We start from the raw sequence: 9,094 nt of genomic DNA, 5'->3' as shown, positions 1-9,094 counted from the left end.
GTCAATCTGAAAAGCCTCCATATTTTATGATATCAAATACATGACATTCTGGGAAAGGCAAAACTAGGGAGATGGAGAAAACGTCAGTGGTTGCCAGAGATTGGAAGTGCCGGGAGGGAGTCTAACCGCTGAACATTTAGAACCAACAAGGATGATTACCACAAAATTGAAAAAGATGATCCCCTTAGCTACTCCTGCATACATGGGAAAAAGCAAACACTGCTTAAACTGGAATAAAATATTTTAGACTACTCAGGTTTCATTGATACTGCTGGAAAGGGGCTATCTTTGAAAACTATTACTTTGTTTACGATTTGCAGTGCACTCAAGCTGCAGTGGCCTAAAGAAAAGTAAGATAAATGTGTAAGTGTGATTCAGTGAAGCATAAATATTTCCCACATAACTATTCCAAGTTTTCTTAATCACTAGGTCCTTCATCTTTTTAAGCAAACCTCACAAGACAACCTGTATTTGCAAACATAAGAGTCTATCTTGGTCAGTTTGAATTCTGCTGTTCTTGTACAGGGCTAAAATTAACCATGATCTTAAATTATTAACACATTCTCCAAGAAGCTAACCTTCTTCCAGGAAGGCTGTTAATCTCAGAAGAGTAAATCCTTCCTGTTTCTGTTATAATAGCTATAAAATGTGGCTAGTATTTCCTGCCTTCCTCAAGAAATGGTAGTAATTAATTGCCGAGATACTTAAAAAATAACTATGTGGTTCTATGGATTAAAGGACAAACAAAGGATTGTTATATTTGGGCAGTTTTTCCTCTAATGAACTCTCAGAATTTGGGGGTTGGTATCTTTCCAAAAATTAGAAATGAGAAAGAAATGTGCTTTCTTTCTCAAAGGGCAGTTGAACTTTGTTCAAAATGCTTAAGAAAACATCCGGTGGGATGTTTGCTGATGGAGCTATGTCAACTCATCTTCAAGATTCCCCTTCTAGAATAGTACAACCATTATGAGTCCAAATGCCATGAATATTTTAGCATCACTGAAATCTCATCTCCTAGTAGCCACAGTGCCATCCTAACCAGCTACTGCTGGAGGTCTGGGCCTGTTTATACAAGAGGAAACTGAAAGTTCAAGGATAATGTAAAATTGTGAAAGTTATGGTTAGGCACAGGAGCTAAACATGAGAGACATCTTTAGCAAATGGGAAATGTGTGTGGTGTGTGTGTATGTGTGTGTGCTCAGTTCTCTTCCATTAAGAATCATTTAAACATTGAACAGTTAGTAAATAAAAACGTCTAAGAATATTTTTCCAGGCAAGAGCTGAGCCATAGCATATTACGGTATTCGCTGAAAGAGAGGAGGTTATTACTTGGCTCAGAGGTTCTGTCCCTTCTTCCCCATGTCTCATCCCCCTTCAGGGTTGAAACAGCAGGCATTTTTCTGACAGAGGGATTCAGAGACAGGAACAAAGGTCATGAACGTGTGACTCTACAAAGAGCGGAATTCAAAAGGAGATTACTCGGATATTTCTTCTGTGCTTTTGATCTCTTAATCAAATTATATGTAAAAAGTTACATGGTTCAGGCATTCTAAAAACAGCCTTGATTTATTTTTCTTTATTTAATGCCTTTCAGCAAATACTGTTGAGAGCCCATTTTGAGAAAGTCTTCAACTGCAGACCAACCACAATCACAAAACGTCACCAGATTTAAATGTAAATCTGAAAAAATAAATATACCCCAGAAAAGTTAAGATTATTCACTTATTAACAGATAGTTATTGATCACCTACTATGTGTTCAGCACTGGGGGATATAGTCATTGCACACATAAAGTTTACAAGCTCGTGTGAGAAGTTTTTCTCATAACCTCATCCGGAGAATCCCAGGGATGGCGGAGCCTGGTAGGTTGCTGTCTATGGAATTGCACAGAGTCGGACACGACTGAAGCGACTTAGCAGCAGCAGCAGCATTACACAAGTACGTGTTTAGTAACTCTAAGTGCTCTGCAAGAGAACTCTGGTAAAGAGTATGTGGCAGATGGATCTTGATCCAGACAAGATATCAGGGAAGGCTTTCAAAAGAAGTGATGGTTGAGCTTATATCCAAGGATGAACAGATGTTATCTTGGCAGAGGACAGAAGATAAAGTGGTGCAATAAAGATAGTTCAGGGATTTTCATTTTTTTCAAAATTGAAAAGCAGTGTACACTTTGCTTCAGAAGATTAAAATATACCAACCCGAGTCACACATCCTTACAAACTGAACTGAATGTGCTCTAGGCTGAGAAAGACTGAGGGCAGAACCCCTACCTAAGCAACGACTGCTTCCCTGCCAGATGCCAGCTACATAGAGTGATTTGTGGAATGCTGAAGACCCAGGGGCCCTTAAATAACCTGACATCTTGTTGTCTTCCCATTCCACATTTCTAATGGCCAGAAATTCCTGCCATTAATTTCATTCCTTTGGATTACACAACCTCAATACTAGTAGGGCACTGTGTCTATAAAGCCACAGAGGCTCGTCCTGACTTCTCAAGATCCTGCATGATCTGGCCCCTGATGTTCTCCTGCCAACCCCCGGCTCATGCTCTTGTCTCTGTTCTTCCATGCTCAGAACAGCACAGTCAGACCAGCCTCTTGCATGATGTAAATCACCATGGTCCTGCCCACCTCAGAGTCTTCACAGACTCCCTTCCCTTGTGCTGCTGCTGCTGCTAAGTCACTTCAGTCGTGTCCGACTCTGTACGACCCCATAGATGGCAGCCCACCAGGCTCCTCCATCCCTAGGATTCTCCAGGAAAGACTACTGGAGTGGGTTGCCATTTCCTTTTCCCCCATTCCCTTGTAATATAATACAATACAAATATGTTATATTTAGACATAACATATATACATATAATTATGTTTATATAATATATATTATTATATTTAATAATATTATGTTAATGATATCTATTATAACTGTATGATAATAGTAATATATTATATAATATATAATAGTAATATATTATGCTACTTAATGCAAATAGAGTCAGGAAGAAAATATATATAACTTTGCATCTCTGAAGAATTTGTTGTTGTTGTTCAGTCACCAATTCATGTACTACTCTTTGTGACCCCATGGACTGCAGCATGCCAGGCTTACCTGCCCCTCACCATCTCTTGGAGTTTGCCCAAGTTCATGTCCATTGAATTGGTGATGCCATCCAACCATCTCATCCTCTGTCACCCTCTTCTCCTTCTGCCCTCAATCTTTCTCAGCATCAGGGTCTTTTCCAATGAGTCAGCTCTTCACATCAGGTGGCCAAAGTGTTGGAGCTTCAGCTTCAGCATCAGTCTGTCCAATGAGTATTCAAGGTTTCTTTCCTTTAGGATGGACTAGTTTGATCTCCTTGCTGTCCAAGGGACTCCTGAGAGTCTTCTCCAACACCATAGTTCAAAAGCATCAATTCTTCGGTGCTCTGTCTTCTTTATCATCCAACTCTCACATCCATACATGATTACTGGAAAGACCATAGCTTTGACTATATGGACCTTTGTCAGCAAAGTGATGCATTTCTTTTTAATACACTGTCTAGATTTGTCATAGCTTTCCTTCCAAGAAGCAACCATCTTCTAATTTCAAGGCTGCAGACACCATCCACAGTGATTTTAGAGCCTAAGAAGAGGAAATCTGTCACTGCTTCCACTTTTCCCCCTTCTATTTACCATGAAGTGATGGGGCTGGATGCCATGATCTTACTTTTTAAAATAATTTTGAGTTTTAAGCTGGCTTTTTCACTTTCCTCTTTTACCCTAATCTAGAGGCTCTTTAGTTTATCTTCACTTTCTTCCACTAGAGGTATTATCTGCATATCTGAGGTTGTTGATATTTCTCCCAGCAATCTTGATTCCAGCTTGTAACTCATCTAGCCTGGTATTTTTCATAGTGTGCTCTGCCTATAAGTTAAATAAACAGGGTGACCATATACAGTCTTGTCATATTCCTTTTTCTGAAGCTTAATCTTAATTATATATTAAATATAGTTTATATATATTATATAATATATATTAATAGATAATAGTATTATAATTATATTATTATGATAGATAACAATGACTATTAAAGGAAGGAAAGAAGAGAGGGATGGAGGGAGACAGAGACATAAGAATACACATGTGGTTCGAGAGGCTTGCCTGCCCATCATCCCACCTTTACCATTCCAAGTGGCTTAGGCAGGCATGGTTCTACTCCAGGACCTGTGGCCCAGGACTCTCCAAACCCCTGGTTACCATGATTCATTCAGCACTGGGCACGTGGCTCAAAGAGATGGGTCAACTAATGGTCTTTCCAAGATTTCTTCTCCAAGAACATTTAGAAGAGATGCTCTTGCTCCTTTTAAAATCACAAGATGAAAGGGAAAGGCACGTGAGATCTGCAGTCACTTTCATTTGCTAAGTAGAAGAAGTCCGCAGTAGGAAAAAAATCAGGCCAGAACTCAAAATGTAGCAAATTGAGACTTGGAGACAGAGAATGTGTGGAAACAGATTTTAAGAGCAAGGGAGGTAGACTTTGTAACATCCTTTAGGCTGTAACATCCAGCCATGCTCGAATGTTTGGCTTCCTACTCATCGAGTTTTCAGTTATACAGATAAATCCATTTGTTCTCAATTTTATTTAAGTAGGATTCCTGTTACTTTGGGGGGAAAAAAAGCCTGTCAAGTACAGTAGTGATGGCTGTTTAAAAACAGCCTAACCCTTCTCTCAATATAAATTAACACTTTGGTCTCACAACACTGTAAGTGCCCAAAGCAGTGCCCAGTGTTTGACAGCAGCCCAGTAAATATTGTGACTGGCTGATGAAATAATGAATGACCTAATAGTAACTGTGAATATTTTCAAAGGCACAGCCAGAAGAAAGAAGTTGGGGAATATAATTTCAACATGAGGTACAGAACTATTGCACAGCAGGTTCCAAGTTTAGCCTGAACAAGCACAACAGGTGGACTATGAACCAATTCTGGGCAAATTTCTGGATTGAAATCCTGATTCTGGGAAATATTGAAGGCAAAAGGAGAAGAAGGCAGCAGGGGATAAGATGATCAGATAGCATCACTGACTCAGTGGACATGAATCTGAGCAAACTCCGGGAGACAGTGAAGGACAGGGAAGCCTGTTGTGCTGCAGTCCAGGGGGTGGCAGAGTCGATTTAGCACTCGACACAACCTAGCAACTGAACAACAGCAACAACAACAACTGGATCGGGACATAGAAGACCTGGGCTTAGAACCTCAGCTCTACTGTTTATCCCCTGCTGGACCCTGGGCAAATTAGTTAATTCTCAGCTCCTCAGCTTCCTTATTTGCAAACTGCTGATGAGGAGGAGGACTGTAGAGTTGTTACTGAAAGGAAACACATGAAAATCAATGAAATCAATGAGATGGTTTAAAAAAAACAAACATGTACACCCGTGGCGGATTCATGTTGATATATGGCAAAACCAATACAATATTGTAAAGTAATTAGCGTCTAATTAAAATAAATAAATTTAAATTTTAAAAAAAAGCATGTATATCCAACCAAGCATTCCTTAGACACTCTCTCTCTCTCGCTCTCGCTCTCTCTCACACACACACACTCACACACCAGTAGAGTAGGTTATAATTTCAGAAGTAGGTTGCAATTTCAGTTGAACACAATGCTCCGTGGGCAGTACTAAAATAAATGACCTGACATTCTCACTGTGATGCTTGGAGGGTCATCTGGAAGCTTTTTGCTCCCTGGCCCCATGTTCTCATTCTGGTTTCTGGTTGAGAAGTAACTATATTGTGATCCTGAGTTTGTGAATTGACTGAGATAGTAATCTCTTCTTCATTTAGGTCTTGTAAACTCTACGAACACTTAGAAATAAAAAATCAAACAGTATTAAAAGATGATTTTAAATTCCAAATAATCTGTTTGTTGTTTAAGATATTTGTATGTTGGAGAGAATCTGAAATGTCAGTTTTGTCATTTTTAAGTGAAAGTTTCTAGAGAATTTAAGTTAGTCAGGAGTATCAGCATGACTAAAATAATCTGATTTATTTTACTGTTAAGTTTATTATATTAAACTAATGAGCACTTTGTCACTTATTATCAGTGTGACTTCCAGCAAGTTATTCAAGATTTCAGTACTTCAGTTTCCTCAACCTGTAAAACATAAATTAGAATAGTTTTTAATTAGACAGAATTAAAAAATAGGACAGCTACCTCATGGGATTGATTTGAGGATTAAATAAATGAAAAACTTAGAACATTATCTGGCATAGAGTAAGCATTATATAAATATTGGCTGTAAGGGTTTAGAAAGTTTTTGAAAGTTAAGCTCATAAGTGTACACTGTCATATATTTGAGTCACTTAAGAAAATCAAATGATTAAATTTATAAAAACAAAAAAGACATTTAGAGGAGTTTAACTAAATTTTAAATATAGTTGATGGTTTAAGGTGATTTTAGTCTGTTCAAATTGAATTAATTTATTGGTATTTTGATACAGGTGAAATTGATCTTATTCTCATGGTATTAATCATAGATATACAGAGAGATGATCAAGAACTATAGGTTGAATTGAAAAACTAAAAGAAAGCCAAGTTTTTCAATTTGTCAGACTTAATAAACTGAATATTCATATAGAGCCCAAGTGACTACAGAGGGCGTTTTGTTGTTGTTTGGGTTTTTTGTTTGTTTTGGTGTTGGTTTTTTTGCTTACCAAAGTTATTTATACCCCTAACTTTAAATGAATAGTAACAAATAACAGCCTCTATTAGTCAGTGTAAAGGTAAAATACAATGGTGCATTTTAGCATTTCTCAAATTATCTCCCAATGTTAGGAAACCATATGCTTCTCTTGAAGAATCCAGTTCTTGATAGCATATTGATAAAGATGTTTAAGGGCTTCCCTAAAGGCTCAGCAGTAAAGAATTCACCTGCCAATGCAGGAGATACAGGTTTGATCCCTGGATCAGGAAGATCCCCTGGAGAAGGAAATGGCAACTCACTCCAGAATTCTTGCCTGGGAAATCCCATGGACAGAAGAGCCTGGGAGGCTACAGTCCATGGATCTCAAGAGTCAGACACAACTGAGCAACTAAACAACAACAATAGCAACTATGTTTAAATGTATTCATCCTATATTCTCAACATTATTTTCCCATGGAGTCTTTTATTTGTGCACATCCACCATCCATTTAGGACAGCATCTTGCAAACCTTAAGTCCTAGACCAATGGAAAGTTTATAGATCAGTTATGTCAGTGGGTCTCAAATGGTAACTTTCTTTCATCCAGGAGTCAAGAAGGCAGGTGCCTGAGGGCTGAAGGATAGATCTAGTGGGGATGGCAGAGAGACCCAGTGATGACAGAGGAAGCCAAGGGGAGGGTTGAGCACTGAGGCACATTTTGCTTGTGGCCCCCTTCTCTAGACATTGCAACCTGATTTTTTTTCTGATAAACACTCTCACGGACAAGGTGACAGATCCGTCCCTCCTCAGCCCTTCATCCTAATTTCTGTTACTCCTGGGCAACACATCTAAATTATTTTATTCATAGTTTTTTTTAATTAATCATTTTAATGATGTGTCATTTCAGTGATTTGTGTACAAAACTGGCAAAATATTCTGCCTGCAGCTGTAAAATTCTGGTGCATGTGAGCCAAGCTATGACGGTGAAATTTGAGGACATCTTTGTCGAGTGTCCTCCATGCTTTGCTGTTGTTCTTGCTTTAGTCCCCAGGACATTCACCTTTGGGGGTTCTTGAGCTCCATTTGCACTTTGTTGAAGCCCCTCATGTGCATGCTGGTCATCCTGGAAGGGATCTAAAGCCCTTTGCTCCTCAGATCCCAAATATGTCCAGGGAAGAGGGGTTAGCTTCCCATGTACTTGAAGTCCTCACCACATCCAAATGACTTCCACTTTAACTTTGCCAAACCTGGAAGCCGTCCCTTTTATCTTCTTGTAGAGGCTTTCCCCTCCCCCAGCCAATCTCTATTTTCTTTCATAAGAGCTCCCATGATGCATAGTTGTGGGTATACTATTTTTTGAAGCATTATACTTTACAGAACAATTTTGGCCACAGTCTGTGTTTGACAAACAAAATTATGCCTCTTTTTTAGTTCGTGAGTATGTGTGTGTTCTTTGAAATTGCTCTAACTGCCTAATGCTGTGATTTTGTATAGTTGAGGTTAGCCAGGGCAAATTATGGCCAAAAAAAAGGAGGACTGTCCACTTGAAGGATTTTTGATCTATGTCTGTTCTTTAAAATTATTACTCACGATACTTGTGACAACAAAAATGAGGTATTGCTAGAAAATCTGAGAAATAAGAGGCAGTCAGTCTTCACTGGAGAACTACATTTTAGAAATTGAGAGTGGTTTCATAAAGAATCTGAACAAGATTTCTTGCTTTGAATGGCTATTTGGGGTCACATTAAAGGACTTTATTGTAGTCAATGTGTGAGTTTCGATTTATATGCTTGAGGCATGTAAACAACAAAACAAAATACAGACCCCCTTTTAAAAGAATTTGGTTTGAGGACTTCCCTCAGGGACTGGGGAACCTGGTGGGCTGCCGTCTATGGGGTCACACAGAGTCGGACAGGACTGAAGTGACTTAGCAGCAGCAGCAGCTGGTAGTCCAGCGATTGGAACTTTGTCTTCCAGTGTGGGGTCGGGTGTTGGTTCGATACTTAGTAGGGGAGCTGAGATCCCACATGCCTTGCAGCCAGAGACCAAACCAAAACATAAAACAGAAACAATGTTGTAACACATTCAGTAAAGTCTTTAAAAATGGTACATATAAAAAAAAAAAACTTAAAAAAGTAATTGGGGCTACAAGCAATCTAGGAGACAAAATTTGAGACTAACATCTTCATTTAAAACCACACATAGTAAAAGGGAGCAATATGAACCCCAAGGGGGCAAAAGTTGACTCCTGCAAGGTGAAATAATCTCAGAAGTTACAATGATCTGCAACTGTGTACAAACAAATTGAAATTTTGTAAGGAGACGAAGAAGGAATTAGGGGGGGAAAGTCTGAGGCTTTTTGCCAAGGGAGTGACGGAGAAAATAAGTTTGAGAAACACTAAACTGAGCCTTGTGATAAATTGGTGAAATTACTGA

Source organism: Bubalus bubalis, chromosome 15 (assembly GCF_019923935.1).
Source record: "Bubalus bubalis isolate 160015118507 breed Murrah chromosome 15, NDDB_SH_1, whole genome shotgun sequence".
Lineage (NCBI taxonomy): Eukaryota > Metazoa > Chordata > Mammalia > Artiodactyla > Bovidae > Bubalus > Bubalus bubalis.
This window is presented reverse-complemented; position numbering follows the sequence as displayed.